This window comes from Delphinus delphis, chromosome 1 (genome assembly GCF_949987515.2).
Source record: "Delphinus delphis chromosome 1, mDelDel1.2, whole genome shotgun sequence".
NCBI lineage: Eukaryota > Metazoa > Chordata > Mammalia > Artiodactyla > Delphinidae > Delphinus > Delphinus delphis.
This window is the reverse complement of record NC_082683.1, coordinates 137,044,715-137,059,177: the sequence shown is the minus strand read 5'-3', so window position 1 is coordinate 137,059,177 and position 14,463 is coordinate 137,044,715. Positions and strand designations below refer to the sequence as shown.

Here is a 14,463-nt window from a genome sequence, read left to right as displayed (position 1 = left end):
TCTAAGAAGTTTTGGTCTTACCTAAGGTCACAAAAATTTTCACCTATGTTTTCTTCTAGAAGTCTTATAGTATTAGCTTTTACATCTAGGCCTATGATCCATTTAATCCATTTTTGATTATTAAGATTTGTGTAGAGCTTAGGGTCAGCTCTCTAAACACATTCATCTGCTCGGCACTGAAGAGGCAGGTGAAGCAGTTTAAGAGTATGGATATAATGCTTCCTGTCTTAGAACATGGTCTAAAAGTTGTTTTTCCAGAAAAGTGTCTCATGGCAATGTCAAATTTATCGTTTCACTCTTTCTCATAAGTAGGGGTGTGTCCCTCCTTTTCTTCCCCTCTCTTCTACAGTCTCCAGAAACAGAAAACTCTAGTTTCTCTTTCTGTTTCAGAATAACAATGTCACAAGTAGAAAAGGAAGTATTAATCAATACTTTTTTTTTTAACATCTTATTTGGAGTATAATTGCTTTACAATGGTGTGCTAGTTTCTGCTGTATAACAAAGTGAATCAGCTATACGTATACATATATCCCCATATCCCCTCCCTCTTGAGCCTCCCTCCCACCCTCCCTATCCCACCCCTCTAGGTGGTCACAAAGCACCGAGCTGATCTCCCTGGGCTATATGGCTGCTTCCCACTAGCTATCTATTTTACGTTTGGTAGTGTATATATGTCCATGCCACTCTCTCACTTCGTCCCAGCTTACCCTTCCCCCTCCCCGTGTCCTCAAATCCATTCTTTGCGTCTGCGTCTTTATTCCTGTCCTGCCCCTAGGTTCTTCAGAACAATTTTTTTTTTTTTTAGATTCCATATATATGTGTTAGCATAGAGTCTTTCCACGCTTCATCTACTTAACCAGATAGATAACAGCCCCGAGCAGCACTCTTTCAAGTAAACCCTGAGAGGCCTTCGCAGGCGGGTGGTGGCTACCGCGCTTGCCGCTGAGGGCGGGACGGAGGGCGGGACGGAGGGCGTACCTGAGCGTGTGCGAGCGAGGGAAGGGGCGAGCGGGCGAGCCAGCGGCCGGCGCCCTCCGCTTGAAGCACCAGTCAGGCCCCGCACCGCCCTGCCGCCCCGAGCCGAGGCCACGCTGAGCCGAGCTGGGTCGGGTCCGGGCCGTGCCGCTCACCGTGTACTGTGTGCGGATGGACCTCCTCGAGGTGACCTTTTCCCTCCAGGTGACCTTTCCCCTCCAGGTGACCTTTTCCCTCCAGGTCGACGCTGACTTGGAGCTGCGCAACTTCCGCGCTGTGCGAGCTCGAGTCGGCATCCTAGCCGCCGAGGGCCAGATCGTCTCCACTGAGAGGCCCCCCCATAGACCACCAGGGATTACTGGCTGCTTAAGTCTTAAAAGATGGCCACGTTGGGATTTTAACGAAAGAAGGAGAATGCAGACCCTTGACTTTCCGTGCAGTTCCCAAACTTACCCCGAATAGACTTGCGTAGTTTATCAAAAGGCTTTCTTCAAAGGAATATAATCGGATATTTTCAGTCAGCAGTACTTCCCAAAGTGAGAAGTGTGAAAGGAGAGGGGAGATATGCTAAGAGCCATTTTATTTTGAGGTACTTCTTTTTTACATCTTTATTGGAGTATAATTGCTTTACAATGGTGTTAGTTTCTGCTTTATAACAAAGTGAATCAGTTATACATATACATATGTTCCTATATCTCTTCCCTCTTGCGTCTCTCTCCTTCCCACCCTCCCTATCCCACCCCTCCAGGCGGTCACAAAGCACCGAGCTGATCTCCCTGTGCTATGCGGCTGCTTCCCACTAGCTATCTACCTTACGTTTGGTAGTGTATATGTGTCCATGCCACTCTCTCGCGCTTTGTCACAGCTTACCCTTCCCCCTCCCCATATCCTCAAGTCCATTCTCTAGTAGGTCTGTGTCTTTATTCCTGTGGTACGCCTAGGTTCTTCCTGACATTTTTTTTCTTAAATTCCATATATATATGTGTTAGCATACGGTATTTGTCTTTCTGACTTACTTCACTCTGTATGACAGACTCTAGGTCTATCCACCTCATTACAAATAGCTCAATTTCGTTTCTTTTTATGGCTGAGTAATATTCCATTGTATATATGTGCCACATCTTCTTTTTTTTTTTTTTTTTTAACATCTTTATTGGGGTATAATTACTTTACAATGGTGTGTTAGTTTCTGCTTTATAACAAAGTGAATCAGTTATACATATACATATGTTCCCATATCTCTTCCCTCTTGCGTCTCCCTCCCTCCCACCCTCCCTATCCCACCCCTCCAGGCTGTCACAGTGCCACATCTTCTTTATCCATTCATCCGATGATGGACACTTAGGTTGTTTCCATCTCTGGGCTATTGTAAATAGAGCTGCAATGAACATTTTGGTACATGACTCTTTTTGAATTATGGTTTTCTCAGGGCATATGCCCAGTAGTGGGATTGCTGGGTCATATGGTAGTTCTATTTGTAGTTTTTTAAGGAACCTCCATACTGTTCTCCATAGTGGCTGTACCAATTCACATCCCCACCAGCAGTGCAAGAGTGTTCCCTTTTCTCCACACCCTCTCCAGCATTTATTGTTTCCAGATTTTTTGATGATGGGCATTCTGACTGGTGTGAGATGATATATCATTGTAGTTTTGATTTGCATTTCTCTAATGATTAGTGATGTTGAGCATTCTTTCATGTGTTTGTTGGCAGTCTGTATATCTTCTTTGGAGAAATGTCTATTTAGGTCTTCTGCCCATTTTTGGATTGGGTTGTTTGTTTTTTTGTTATTGAGCTGCATGAGCTGCTTATAAATTTTGCAGATTAATCCTTTGTCAGTTGCTTCATTTGCAAATATTTTCTCCCATTCTGAGGGTTGTCTTTTGGTCTTGTTTATGGTTTCCTTTGCTGTGCAAAAGCTTTGAAGTTTCATTAGGTCCCATTTGTTTATTTTTGTTTTTATTTCCATTTCTCTAGGAGGTGGGTCAAAAAGGATCTTGCTGGGATTTATGTCATAGAGTGTTCTGCCTATGTTTTCCTCTAAGAGTTTGATAGTTTCTGGCCTTACATTTAGGTCTTTAATCCATTTTGAGCTTATTTTTGTGTATGGTGTTAGGGAGTGATCTAATCTCATACTTTTACATGTACCTGTCCAGTTCTCCCAGCGCCACTTATTGAAGAGGCTGTCCTTTCTCCACTGTACATTCCTGCCTCCTTTATCAAAGATAAGATGACCATATGTGCGTGGGTTTATTTGTATGGAAACACAAAAGACCCCGAATAGCCAAAGCAATCTTGAGAATGAGGTACTTCTTTTTATAGCCTATTTTACTCATGTGTATAAAAAACTCACCTCCTAATAAAAATCAACATTCATAAGAAAAAAAGAAACAAAAGACAAACAAACAAAAAAAACAACTCTGGGAAGTGCCAGCCACCAGGAACCCAGCAGTCCCACTCATCTCCTGGAAAAATAGCTTCATCAGGGCTTGGACAATCCAGCCTTGTTCTGATACCTTTTGCTGGCCAACTCCTCCACGAGCTGTCCTTGCTGGAGGAATGCAATCCACCCTGGCAGATGCTCTGCTCAGAGGAGATCTTGAGAAATCTTTTAGGATCCTGGTGGAGCAGCAACAGGACCGAGCCTGGAGAGAGCAAGAAAGGATTCATCTCTTTTCTGTGGATCCTTTTGCTCAGGCAAAGATAGAAGAAGATATAAGGCAACAGAACATTGAGGAAAACATGACAATAGCTATGGAAGAGGGTCTGGAAAGTTTTTGCTGAGTAGTGGTGCTTTATATTAACTGCAAAGTGAATGGGCATCCTTTGAAAGGCTTTGTTGATTCAGGTGCCCAGATGACCAGTATGAGCCAAGCTTGTGCGGAAAGGTGTAATATTGGGTTGGACAAAAAGTGCCTTTGGTTTTTAAGTAAAACTAAAAGACACATTTTTTCATTTTCACCAAGGACTTTATTGAACAATGTATTCACCCTTTTGTTCCACTACCTTTTGCCATTTTTCAGGCAACTTCATAATTCCATCTTCCGAAAACTTTTTATCTTTTTGAGCAAAGAATTGTTCCAGGTGCCTTTTACAGTCTTCCAGGGAATTGAATTTTTTTCCATTAAGAGAATTTTGTAAAGACCTAAATAAATGGAAATCTGAAGGTGCAATGTCTGGTGAATACGGCGGATGAATCGGAACTTCCCAGCCAAGCTGTAACAGTTTTTGTCTGGTCATCAAAGAAACATGTGGTCTTGCGTTATCCTCATGGAAGATTATGCATTTTCTGTTGACTAATTCTGGATGCTTTTCGTCAAGTGCTGCTTTCAGTTGGTCTAATTGAGAGCAGTACTTTTTGGAATTAATCGTTTGGTTTTCCAGAAGGAGCTCATAATAGAGGACTCCCTTCCAGTCCCACCATATGCACAACATCACCTTCTTTGGAAGACGACCGGCCTTTGATGTGGTTGGTGGTGGTTCATTTCACTTGCTCCACGATTTCTTCTGTTCCACGTTATTGTACAGTATCCACTTTTCATCACCCGTCACAATTTGTTTTAAAAACAGAACATTTTCATTACGTTTCAATAGAGAATTGCATGCGGAAATACAGTCAAGAAGATTTTTTTCACTTAACTTATGTGGAACCCAGACATCAAAGTGATTAACATAACCAAGTTGGTGTAATGATTTTCAACGCTTGATTTGGATATTTTGAGTATGTCGGCTATCTCCTGCGTGGTATAATGTTGACTGTTCTCAGTTAATGTCTTGATTTGATCGCTATCAACTTCAACTGGTCTACCCAACTGTGGAGCATACTCCAGCGAGAAATTTCCAGCACAAAACTTCACAAACCACTTTTGACATATTTATCAGTCACAGCACCTTCTCCATACACTGCACAAATCATTTTTTTTTTTTGCGTTTCAGTTGCGTTTTTGCCTTTCTTGAAGTAATCAAGCATAATATGCCAAAAATTAATCTTCAATATTGAACTGGGTACACAAAAATTCATCAATTTTGATAAGTCTTTTTAAAAATGTGTGCTGATATGACAGCTGTCACATACAATCTAACAAAATTGTTTAGAATGACGTTAAAGACAACTAAGTATTACTAGAGCCATCTTACAGAAAAAACCGAACGAACCTTTTGGCCAGCCCAAAATAATGAGGCTGGTGGACCGTTGGTGGACACTCAGAAGATTACTGGAAGGGTACATCTAATTCAGGTAAAAATTGAAGGCGATTTCCTGGCGTGTTCCTTCTCTATACTTGAGGAAGAGCCCATGGACATGGTTCTGGCACTGGACATGCTGAAATGGCATCAGTATTCCACTGACCTCAAGAAAAATGTACTCGTGATCAGCACCACAGGCTCACAGACCACCTTTCTTCCGGAGAGGGAGTTACCAGAGTGTGCCCAGCTGGCATATGTGGCCAGGCAAGAAGAAATACGGCCAAAGGAGGTTGCAGAAACAAGAATTAGCAGAAGCCCTTCAGAAATCTGTGGAGGATGCAGAGCGTCAGAAGCCATGATGCATGTCGTGTGTGTGTACTGCAGCTGGAGTGCCCCAGAAGAGAGAAAAGAGGTAAAGAAACTGCCTTACTGGGAATGTCATCATTACCAACGTCAGGTGGATTTAACCATCAAGCCCATCCTTCAGGACAGAGTCCTGAGATTGGTAATCCTACAAGTCTCGCTCACTCTGTCTCTGCTTCAGTCTACCCCATCAAGCCCAGTGACCCAGACAGCATTGAACCTAAAGCTGTGAAGGCTTTGAAGTCTTCAGCTGAATTCCAGATAAGCTCTGAAAAGAAAGAGCATCTTCCTCTACAGGATCTTTCTGATTGTGCTTCCTCAACAGACAATGCTCCAGCAAACCAGAGTCCAGCTACGCCTTTGCAGAATTCACTTGAAGAAGTCATTGTTGCAGAAATCTAGAGAAATCTGCTGAAAGAAGCACCCAGGGCCTCAAATCTCATCTCCACACAAGACAGGAAGCTAGGTTATTTGTCACAGCTTACTAGGATGCAAGAACCACAGAGGCTTATCAGTGAAAATGGTTGGCCTCCAGAATATCAGTACCTGATTCAGGTAAATGGCCTTCAGCAGCATGAAGAATCGAGGAATGAACAGCATGAGGTTAAACAACAAAATGCTCCACATAACCAAGAACATCTTTATAACAGAGGGGACCTTGAACTTCTTGGAGAAAAACAACAAAGAAGAGTTGATTTGGAAGCTACAATGAAAGGAGACAGTTTACAGCAGAATGGGGACCTTCCACGTACAGAGAAAAATATTCTACCTTCAGGATGCTTTGGCTGCTCAAATTCAGAAACACTTGTGGAAGTAGATACAGTAGAACAGTCCCTAGTTGCTGTGCTTATTTCAGCAGGCAGTCAAAATACCAATGTCAAGAACATCGGTGCATCTGATCTCACCTTAGATAATCCCTTGATGGAAGTAGAAACATCAGAATGTAACCTTTCCCCTGAAATATTGAGTAATTCCATTTCCACTCAGGATTTACAGCTTCTAGAAAGTGATGTTGAAATGTCTGGAACAAATAAAGAATATGGGAATTGCCCTCATCTTTAAGTCTCTGTGCAGTTGTCAGCCCTCTGCAGAGTCAACAGAGGAATCTTGCTCATCTGTAACAGCAGCCTTGAAGGAACTTCATGAACTTTTGGTCATTAATAGTAAACCAGCTTGAGAAAACACATCTGAAGAAGTTATCTGTCAATCAGAGATAGTAACTAAGGGCCAAACAGTTATTAAGGACCTTTCTGAAAGATGGTCCCCAAATGAGCATCTTACAGCTACCCAGAGTGAACAGTGTTCACAAGTCTCCTTTCATCAGGCCATATCTGTATCAGTGAAGACAGAAGAATTAACAGACACTTCAGCTGATGCTGGAGTAGAAGATGTAGAAAATATTAACTTCAGGGGTCCGTGTGATAGCCTGTTAACTGATAAGGAAGGTGTCCCCAAATCTAGGGAATCAATAAATGAGAGCAGTTCTGTCACTCTAGCCTCAGCTAAAATGTCTAATTAACTACACTGCACCTTAGGTGTAGAAATTTCACCTAGACTTTTAGCAAGTGAGGAGGATGCACTCAATCAGACTTCTGAGCAAACTGAGTCCTTGTCATCCAGTATCACATTGGTTAAAGATTCAAGTCAGGGCACACAGAATCCAGTGACAGACAGGCCTGAGACCAGAGAAAATGTTCTGCAGCTGCAGGGCCACTTCTAGAATTTGAACCACCTACCAGCCATCCATCATTAAGTCCCTCTTTTCTTACACAATTAATTTTTCCTGCTACAGACATTGACCAGATTCTCCGTGCTGGCTTTACTTTGCAGGAAACTCTTGGGGCGTTGCATCGAGTTGGTGGAAATGCAGACCTTGCACTTATTGTTTTGCTAGCAAAGAACATTGTAGTTCCTACATAACCATGGAAAAGTGGGCTAGACATTACTCCATTCCCTTAAAAAAAAGCTACACACACGCACACACACACTCACTGCATATACAGTATATGTAGAAACCTGCAAGCAGAATGTTGAGCCAGATTTTTTTTAAATATTTTTTTTGGCCGAAGTAATTTTTGATCTCTCGACTGGATTTGTCTGTTTGTCTAGATGGATTGTCTATTTGATGGATTTGTCTATTCTGTTTGTTAAAATTTGGGCCTTTTTAAATGTATTGGCAGTATGTGCATACAAAAGCTTTTTCTTATCATTAAGATGATGTAATCTGGAATAAAATTGATGGTATTGTGTATAGCATAAAAAGTAAAAATAAAAATAAAATAAAGTAAATCCTACATTGTCTGCAAAATAATCCAGGGCTTGAGGAACAGACAGACCACCAATAGTAAGCTGAGGCCTATGGGTGGGAAAGGGTGAGAGGTCAAGGACCCGCTATTCTGGTCAACCTCTAGCTATTTCAACTTTGAGCTGTGATACCACATGAACAAGACCTCTCTGTTTAGGGACTTTCATGGGGAATCAGGGGAAGGGGATGTCTTAAGAAGGATCTTGTCCTCTGAATTCATACAGCTCCTGAGAAGACTTGATTTCATAGCTGGAATGGCAACCAAGGTTCTGTCTGCTTACAATTCCAATTGCACATTTATACCATATTTTTATTTCTCTGACCTTCTGGGAAGGACTGAGAAAAAGGAAATGGACTTTGTTAGATCTTCGTTAGATATATGGAAAAAACGTTTGCTTCTCACAGTTGAGCTTGTGTCCTTTACTGTTTGTTTCACATACTCATGCTCTGGATCACTCTACTGGCAGGAAGGACTTCCCCTGAGCTTTCAAATCCTACTTACCTATTGACCAAAATCTAACCCAAGTGTTTTTCTGTGAATCCAACTACTCAGGCATTCTTAGTGATCTCTCTATTTCCTAGTCTTATAAAAGGGCACCAATACCAGAAATAGCCAGGAGCTAGGAGAGATGCTGGGTGTATATAGAAAAAATGAGACACAATACATACCTATAAGGAAACTTGCAGCCTAGTGAAGGGGTCAGATGCAGCAATAGCTTATTATAACACAGTGCTGTGATAAGAGATGTACATAGACAGCTATGGAAGACAAAGGTTGGGCATTTAATACAGAGTACAGTATGGAGTCAGGGATGATTTTCTGGAGGAGGCAATAGGTTTTGTTGAGTTTTGAGATTAACTTGGTATAGACTATCAACGGGGTGGTTCCAGGCAAATCTGTCTAAAGCACAGAGGCATGAGATGGCATGGGAAATCCAGAGAACTACAGGTAGTTCAGTAACCCATAACCAGGCCCTCTTAGCTCACTTTTATTTTATTTTTATTTCTATTTTTTATTTTTTATGGTAGGTCCTTTTTGGTTATCTATTTTAAATATAACAGTGTGTACATGTCAATCCCAAGCTCCCAATTTATCCCTCCCCTCAACCCTTCCCCACTGGTAACCATAAGTTCATTCTCTAAGTTTGTGAGTCTGTTTCTGTTTCGTAAATAAGCTCATTTGTATCATTTTTTTTAGATTCTGCATATAAGTGATATCATATGGTATTTGTCTTTCTCTTTCTGACTTACTTCACTTAGCCTGATAACCTCCAGCTCCATCCACGTTGCTGCAAATGGCATTATTTCATTCTTTTTAATGTCTGAGTAATATTCCATTGTACAATATGTACCATATCTTCTTTATCCATTCATCTGTCGATGGACATTTAGGTTTCAGCTCACTTTTAACCAGTTTCCTTTAAATTTTTTTAAAGGAAACTACGAGGGCTCTTTGATGGCAACGTGCAATTCCTCATCTCAATTGTCCCAAGCAAGTCTATTCCTTGGCCTCTGACTCAGTTCAACAAAATTGTGCAGAAATTTAGAAATCTTCTACTGTTACTTACACAGGTCCCTGGGGGGTATCACTCCCTCTCCTTAGCAGTTTATCACAGGACCTCACAAAATGTCTGCTCCTTGAGTTGTTCAGACAATTCTATCCTCTACACCTTGCTAGATTTCTAGTGATGTGTTAGAAAGCCTTACAGATTGGCTCCCTGAGGGGACTAGCCACCCTTAAGACAGCTCCAAGAGTGGCTGGAACATAAAATATAGGAGAGAAGTGGCAAGAAATTTGGTTTGGTGGAATATGAGTGGGAAACCAGATTATGAAAATCTTTGAAAGTAGACGGAGGGGCCAAAGGAAAATTAGACTGTTGACCTATAAACTGAGCCACACAGATGAAAACTTGCTTATTCTAATTGCTCTAAGGTACAAGCTGCTCCCTCCTACTGAATATACATACATTTCCTGAGGGCAGAAGTCCTGCCTAATATTTCCTCTATGATTCTACATACATGTTCAAGCACATAGGAAGGAGTACAAAACATGTTGGTCAGTGGATTCGAATGGGCTACCAAGTGAGGCTGCATAGATTTTTAGAAAGGGATACCTTGCATTGCATAGAGTCAGATTTTCAAAGACAGGGAGGGGTAGAGTTTGTATGTTTATTTGGAGTCTGAGATCCTCTCCAATTACTCCAGCCTATTCTAAATGGCTGTTTCTCGCAATTTTCCACCCTATCCGCCACTAGGAGGCAGCATAATTTCCCTTTGCCCTCTGGGACAAAGATTCTCTATCCCATAATACATAGTACAAACATACATACATAATACACACAAAAAATATATGTTTCACCTGAAGCTTTGACCTTGATTGACTGGAAAAATGTTGCCTGGTGTTTTGGCCAGTTGGCCCCAACGCTCAAGACAGAGGGTTCTAGAAAAACACTCTGACCTCCAACTATCCCTGAAGGAGCTGCCCCAATGAAAACTACTTTCTAATGAAGCATCTGAATGGTACATTAATTCTGCAAGCAACAACTGGCAAACTCAAACATTACAGAATCCTGTATTGGGTAAAGAGGGTTTAGATGGGGTTGGCAGCCCTCTCCTGTTGAGTTTTTTTTTTTTTTTTTTTTTTTTTGCGGTACGCGGGCCTCTCACTGGCGTGGCCTGTCCCATTGTGGAGCACAGGCTCCGGACGCACAGGCTCAGCAGCCATGGCTCACGGGCCCAGCCGCTCCGCGGCATGTCGGATCTTCCTGGAACGGGGCACGAACCCTTGTCCCCTGTATCGGCAGGCGGTCTCTCAACCACTGTGCCACCAGGGAAGCCCCCTGTTGAGTTTTATGCAACCTTGGACCCCTAGGGAGTTTCCACAGAAAATCAGTTCAGGATGTGCCGGCCTTGTTTGTTGTAGCTTTCTGTTTATTTCTTAGTGGTTGCAATATAGTGGCACTTGTGTTTATGACAGCAGCCTGAAGCCTTTTAGCAAGCTAGAAATATAATGCCCTATTAAGAAGCCAAAGTATGTTCCAAGCATATTTTTCTCAAGGCCCATGTTTTCAGGATTACTTCTGCCTTGGTGACAGTGAAACTTAAGGAAAGCTATTTAATTTGATCATCATTGTCAATGTGCCAGTTAAACGGTGTCGGGGTGTCTCAGGCTGTCCTGGAAAAGATTTGTCAATCACTTTAGCAGAACTGCTCAAAGCTTGTGACATCAGAGGGTTTCAGGTTATTTCTGAGTCACAAGACGGGACAGCCAAAGCCAAGAACATGGTCAGCCTCACTCAGACACGCAGCTTGTCAAAGTCAAGTCTTGGGCTGGCCTCCTGCTTAAGCCCCTTTAAGAAAGATTTGCTTTGACAGGTGACTAGTGCAAAGACCAAGATTATAAGCTACTGTATGTGTGTGGGGAGCAGAGACCATGCAAAATTTTAGGAAGAAATTCAGCTTCTCTTCCTTTGAGCTTTGCTGAAATCTCTCCAGAGTTTTCAAAGGCAAAGTCAGCACTGTTCCTTTCATAAGCATGTATTGAGTCTGAACTCTTGCCAGGGCCTAGGACACAAGGGAAAATGAGACCTAGAATGTAGATTTGGCCATCACACCTGTTGCAAATGGGCTTGCACTGGGCTAAGGGACATAGCCAAAGACAAATACTTTCCATGTGACACATTCATGATAATAAATAATAAAAAATAAATGAAATACTACTTTTAAAAAGGAAATAAACATTAAAGCAAAACAGAAACATTGACTTGGATTTTTGGAGCTGCTATTATAATGGAAGAGTCACACATGTATATAATAAAAGAGATGATTATAATGTACAGAATTGCCACCCATATAAGTACTTATTTTCTAAATTGCTATGAGAATGCAGAAGAAGGAGTTATTGACAGGAGTTTAACTCTCTTCCCACAGAAAATTTGCAATACTAATGACAGAGAAAGCCTGGTGGAATCACCTACCAGGAAGACAGTGACCTTGATTCAGACAAATATTCATTCACTCAGCAAATATTTATGGAGCACTGATCATGTGTTGTTAGGTTCTTGGGATACATCAATTAACAAAAGGGAAGAAGTTTCCTGTCCTTATATTCTAGCAAAGAAAACAGGCAATGACCAATAAAAATACTTCCTCTTTTTAATTTTTTTATTTCTAATTTTTTAATTGAAGTACAGTTGATTTACAATGTTGTGTTAATTTCTGCTGTACAGCAAAGTGATTCAGTTATACATATATACATTCTTTTTCATATTCTTTTCCATTATGGTGTATCACAGGATATTGAATATAGTTCCCAGTGCTATACAGTAGGACCTTGTTGTTTATCCATCCTATATATAATAGTTTGCATCTGCTAATCCCAACCTCCCACTCCATCCCTCCCCCAACCACCTCTCCCTTGGCAACCACAAGTCTGTTATCTATGTCCCTGAGTCTGTTTCTGTTTCATAGATAGGTTCATTTGTGTCATATTTTAGATTCCACATATAAGTGATATCATATGGTATTTGTCTTTCTCTTTCTGACTTACTTTACTTAGTATGATAATCTCTAGTTGCATCCATGTTGCTGCAAATGGAATTATTTTGTTCCTTTTTATGGCTGAGTAGTATTCCATTGTATATGTGTACCACATCGTCTTTATCCATTCATCTGTCGATGGATATTTAGGTTGCTTCCATGTCTTGGCTATTGTGAATAGTGCAAAAGCACTCCCTCTTAAGTAACATGAAAGAATCTAATTGGTTTTTTGTTGCCGTCAACTACTAAAAGCCATAGGACATCATAGCTCTTGATCCTGAAGTCTCATTAAAATAATAGACTCCAACAGTATGTTAGAATGATGATTGCCCCAGATAGATCCTGAAGACAGTTTTAGGATTAATGTGAGCCAGTTGTGTGCTGGTAAATGCTTAACAATTGGCTCTCAGAAATAAATAACAAAAAATAAAGCCCTCATCTGTAGTATCTGCCACTTTTTGTGGTATAAGTACTCTCACTGTGGCCCTTTCAAATTAACAATGAGATATTACTGAACACAGAGTTGGAGAAAAAACACACACAATGACTCGTAAGAGCCAGTGCAACCTGGCTCCAGCACACCACTGATTGAGGGCTCATAGGACAATGAAACATCCCACATGCAAGGGACCTCAAAGTCCATGGACAAATGTTTCTTGTTCACAGTGTATTACAATCATTTCTGACAGAGGTGTCACAAGTGAATTGCTACAAATACTGTATTTCCTTAAATCACTTCATTGATTCAAAAAAAGCTTTGGGGGAAAAAAAGAAACATTAAACCTACACAGAATTTATTTTATTTACCAACTAGAGCACATTCAGTACTTAAAGGTTCTTCTTATTTACTTTTGGCCATGGGCAGCTATGCAGAGCATTGTAGTGAGGAGCTGCTATTCTGGGGAGCTTTACTGCTTTTGCAGACTTAATATTGACCTTGAAATTGAGACATATTAAAGAATACCTGGGTTTGGTCTACATTTCTTATTGGCTTAAGCAGATATTTTGTTTTCTTCTTAAATTATGTATTGAGGATTGTTAAACAGTTAGTTCCTGTTGAAAATCAGCCAGGAGATTTTGCCAGATCCATGTTTGGAGTCTGAGTCCTTTGTGATGGATTAGTCAGTTACATCAAGTTATTCCACCTGGATGTTTGCTGCCTCTAATTTCATTGTGTGTGTCTCAACAACAAAATAAAACCCTGCTGGGGTCTAAAGGACACTTGGTTGTTGCTTTACAAAAAAATGTGAAGGGTGTTCACTCCTCTTTTGACAAACTTTGATTCACTTTTCCTAGGTGTGTCTGCCTGAACTTATGCACTAGGAACTTTTTCATTTTAAGGCTGAAATGTGCGGAAATATTTTGGTGAAATTTTAAGCAAATTTAGAGAACTACATCAAGTAAAATTCAACCAAGCACCACATGTAGTCTAACTTTGGAATTGCGAAAAAGAAAAAAAGTAAAAATATGAAGATATAATACAACTACAAAAACATAACCTTTGACAATTAAAATAATATTAAGTTAGGTGTCAACATTTATAAGAGATGCACTGTTGTTGGCTTTCAAGATGGAAGGAGGCAGCCACAAGCCAAGGAACGTGGGCAGCATTTAGAAGCTAGAAAAGGCAAGGAAACAGATTCTCCCTTAGAGCCTCTGGAAGGAATGCAGGCCTGGTGACACCTTGATCTTAGCCCAGTGAGACCCATATCAGATTTCTAACCTATGGAACTGTAAGATAATAAATTTGTGTTGTTTTAAGCCACTAGGTTTGTGGTAATTTTTTTTACAGCAGCCATAGGAAATGAATGCACATGTGCTTCTCTACATTTTCCAGTCTCTCTACAGAGAGAGCATAAGTGGGGCTGTGAGACTAGCTCTGGCTCTTGGAATGGGGGTGGATGTGATTTGCACCCTAACTAAGCAATGCGCCATAATCTCTCTCTCTGCCCAGTTGGGCAGCCAAATGCAGAAGGTCAGTAGAGTATTCCAAGGAGGCTCTAGTGGACGGCAGAGCCACTGTTTGCAAGGAGCCTTCAATCTGAAGTCACCATTTGGAAGTGTTGCCCAAGGGGGCTGCCTCAACCAAACGCAGGAG

General features: G+C 41.1%; 2 pseudogenes; both read left to right on the top strand.

The window, feature by feature from the left end:
• The first annotated feature begins 1,095 nt into the window (after window positions 1-1,095).
• On the top strand, window positions 1,096-5,517 carry LOC132428714 (protein DDI1 homolog 2-like; annotated as a pseudogene).
• A 76-nt stretch (window positions 5,518-5,593) lies between these two features.
• LOC132423934 (regulatory solute carrier protein family 1 member 1-like) lies at window positions 5,594-7,441 on the top strand (annotated as a pseudogene).
• The last annotated feature ends 7,022 nt before the right edge of the window (window positions 7,442-14,463 follow it).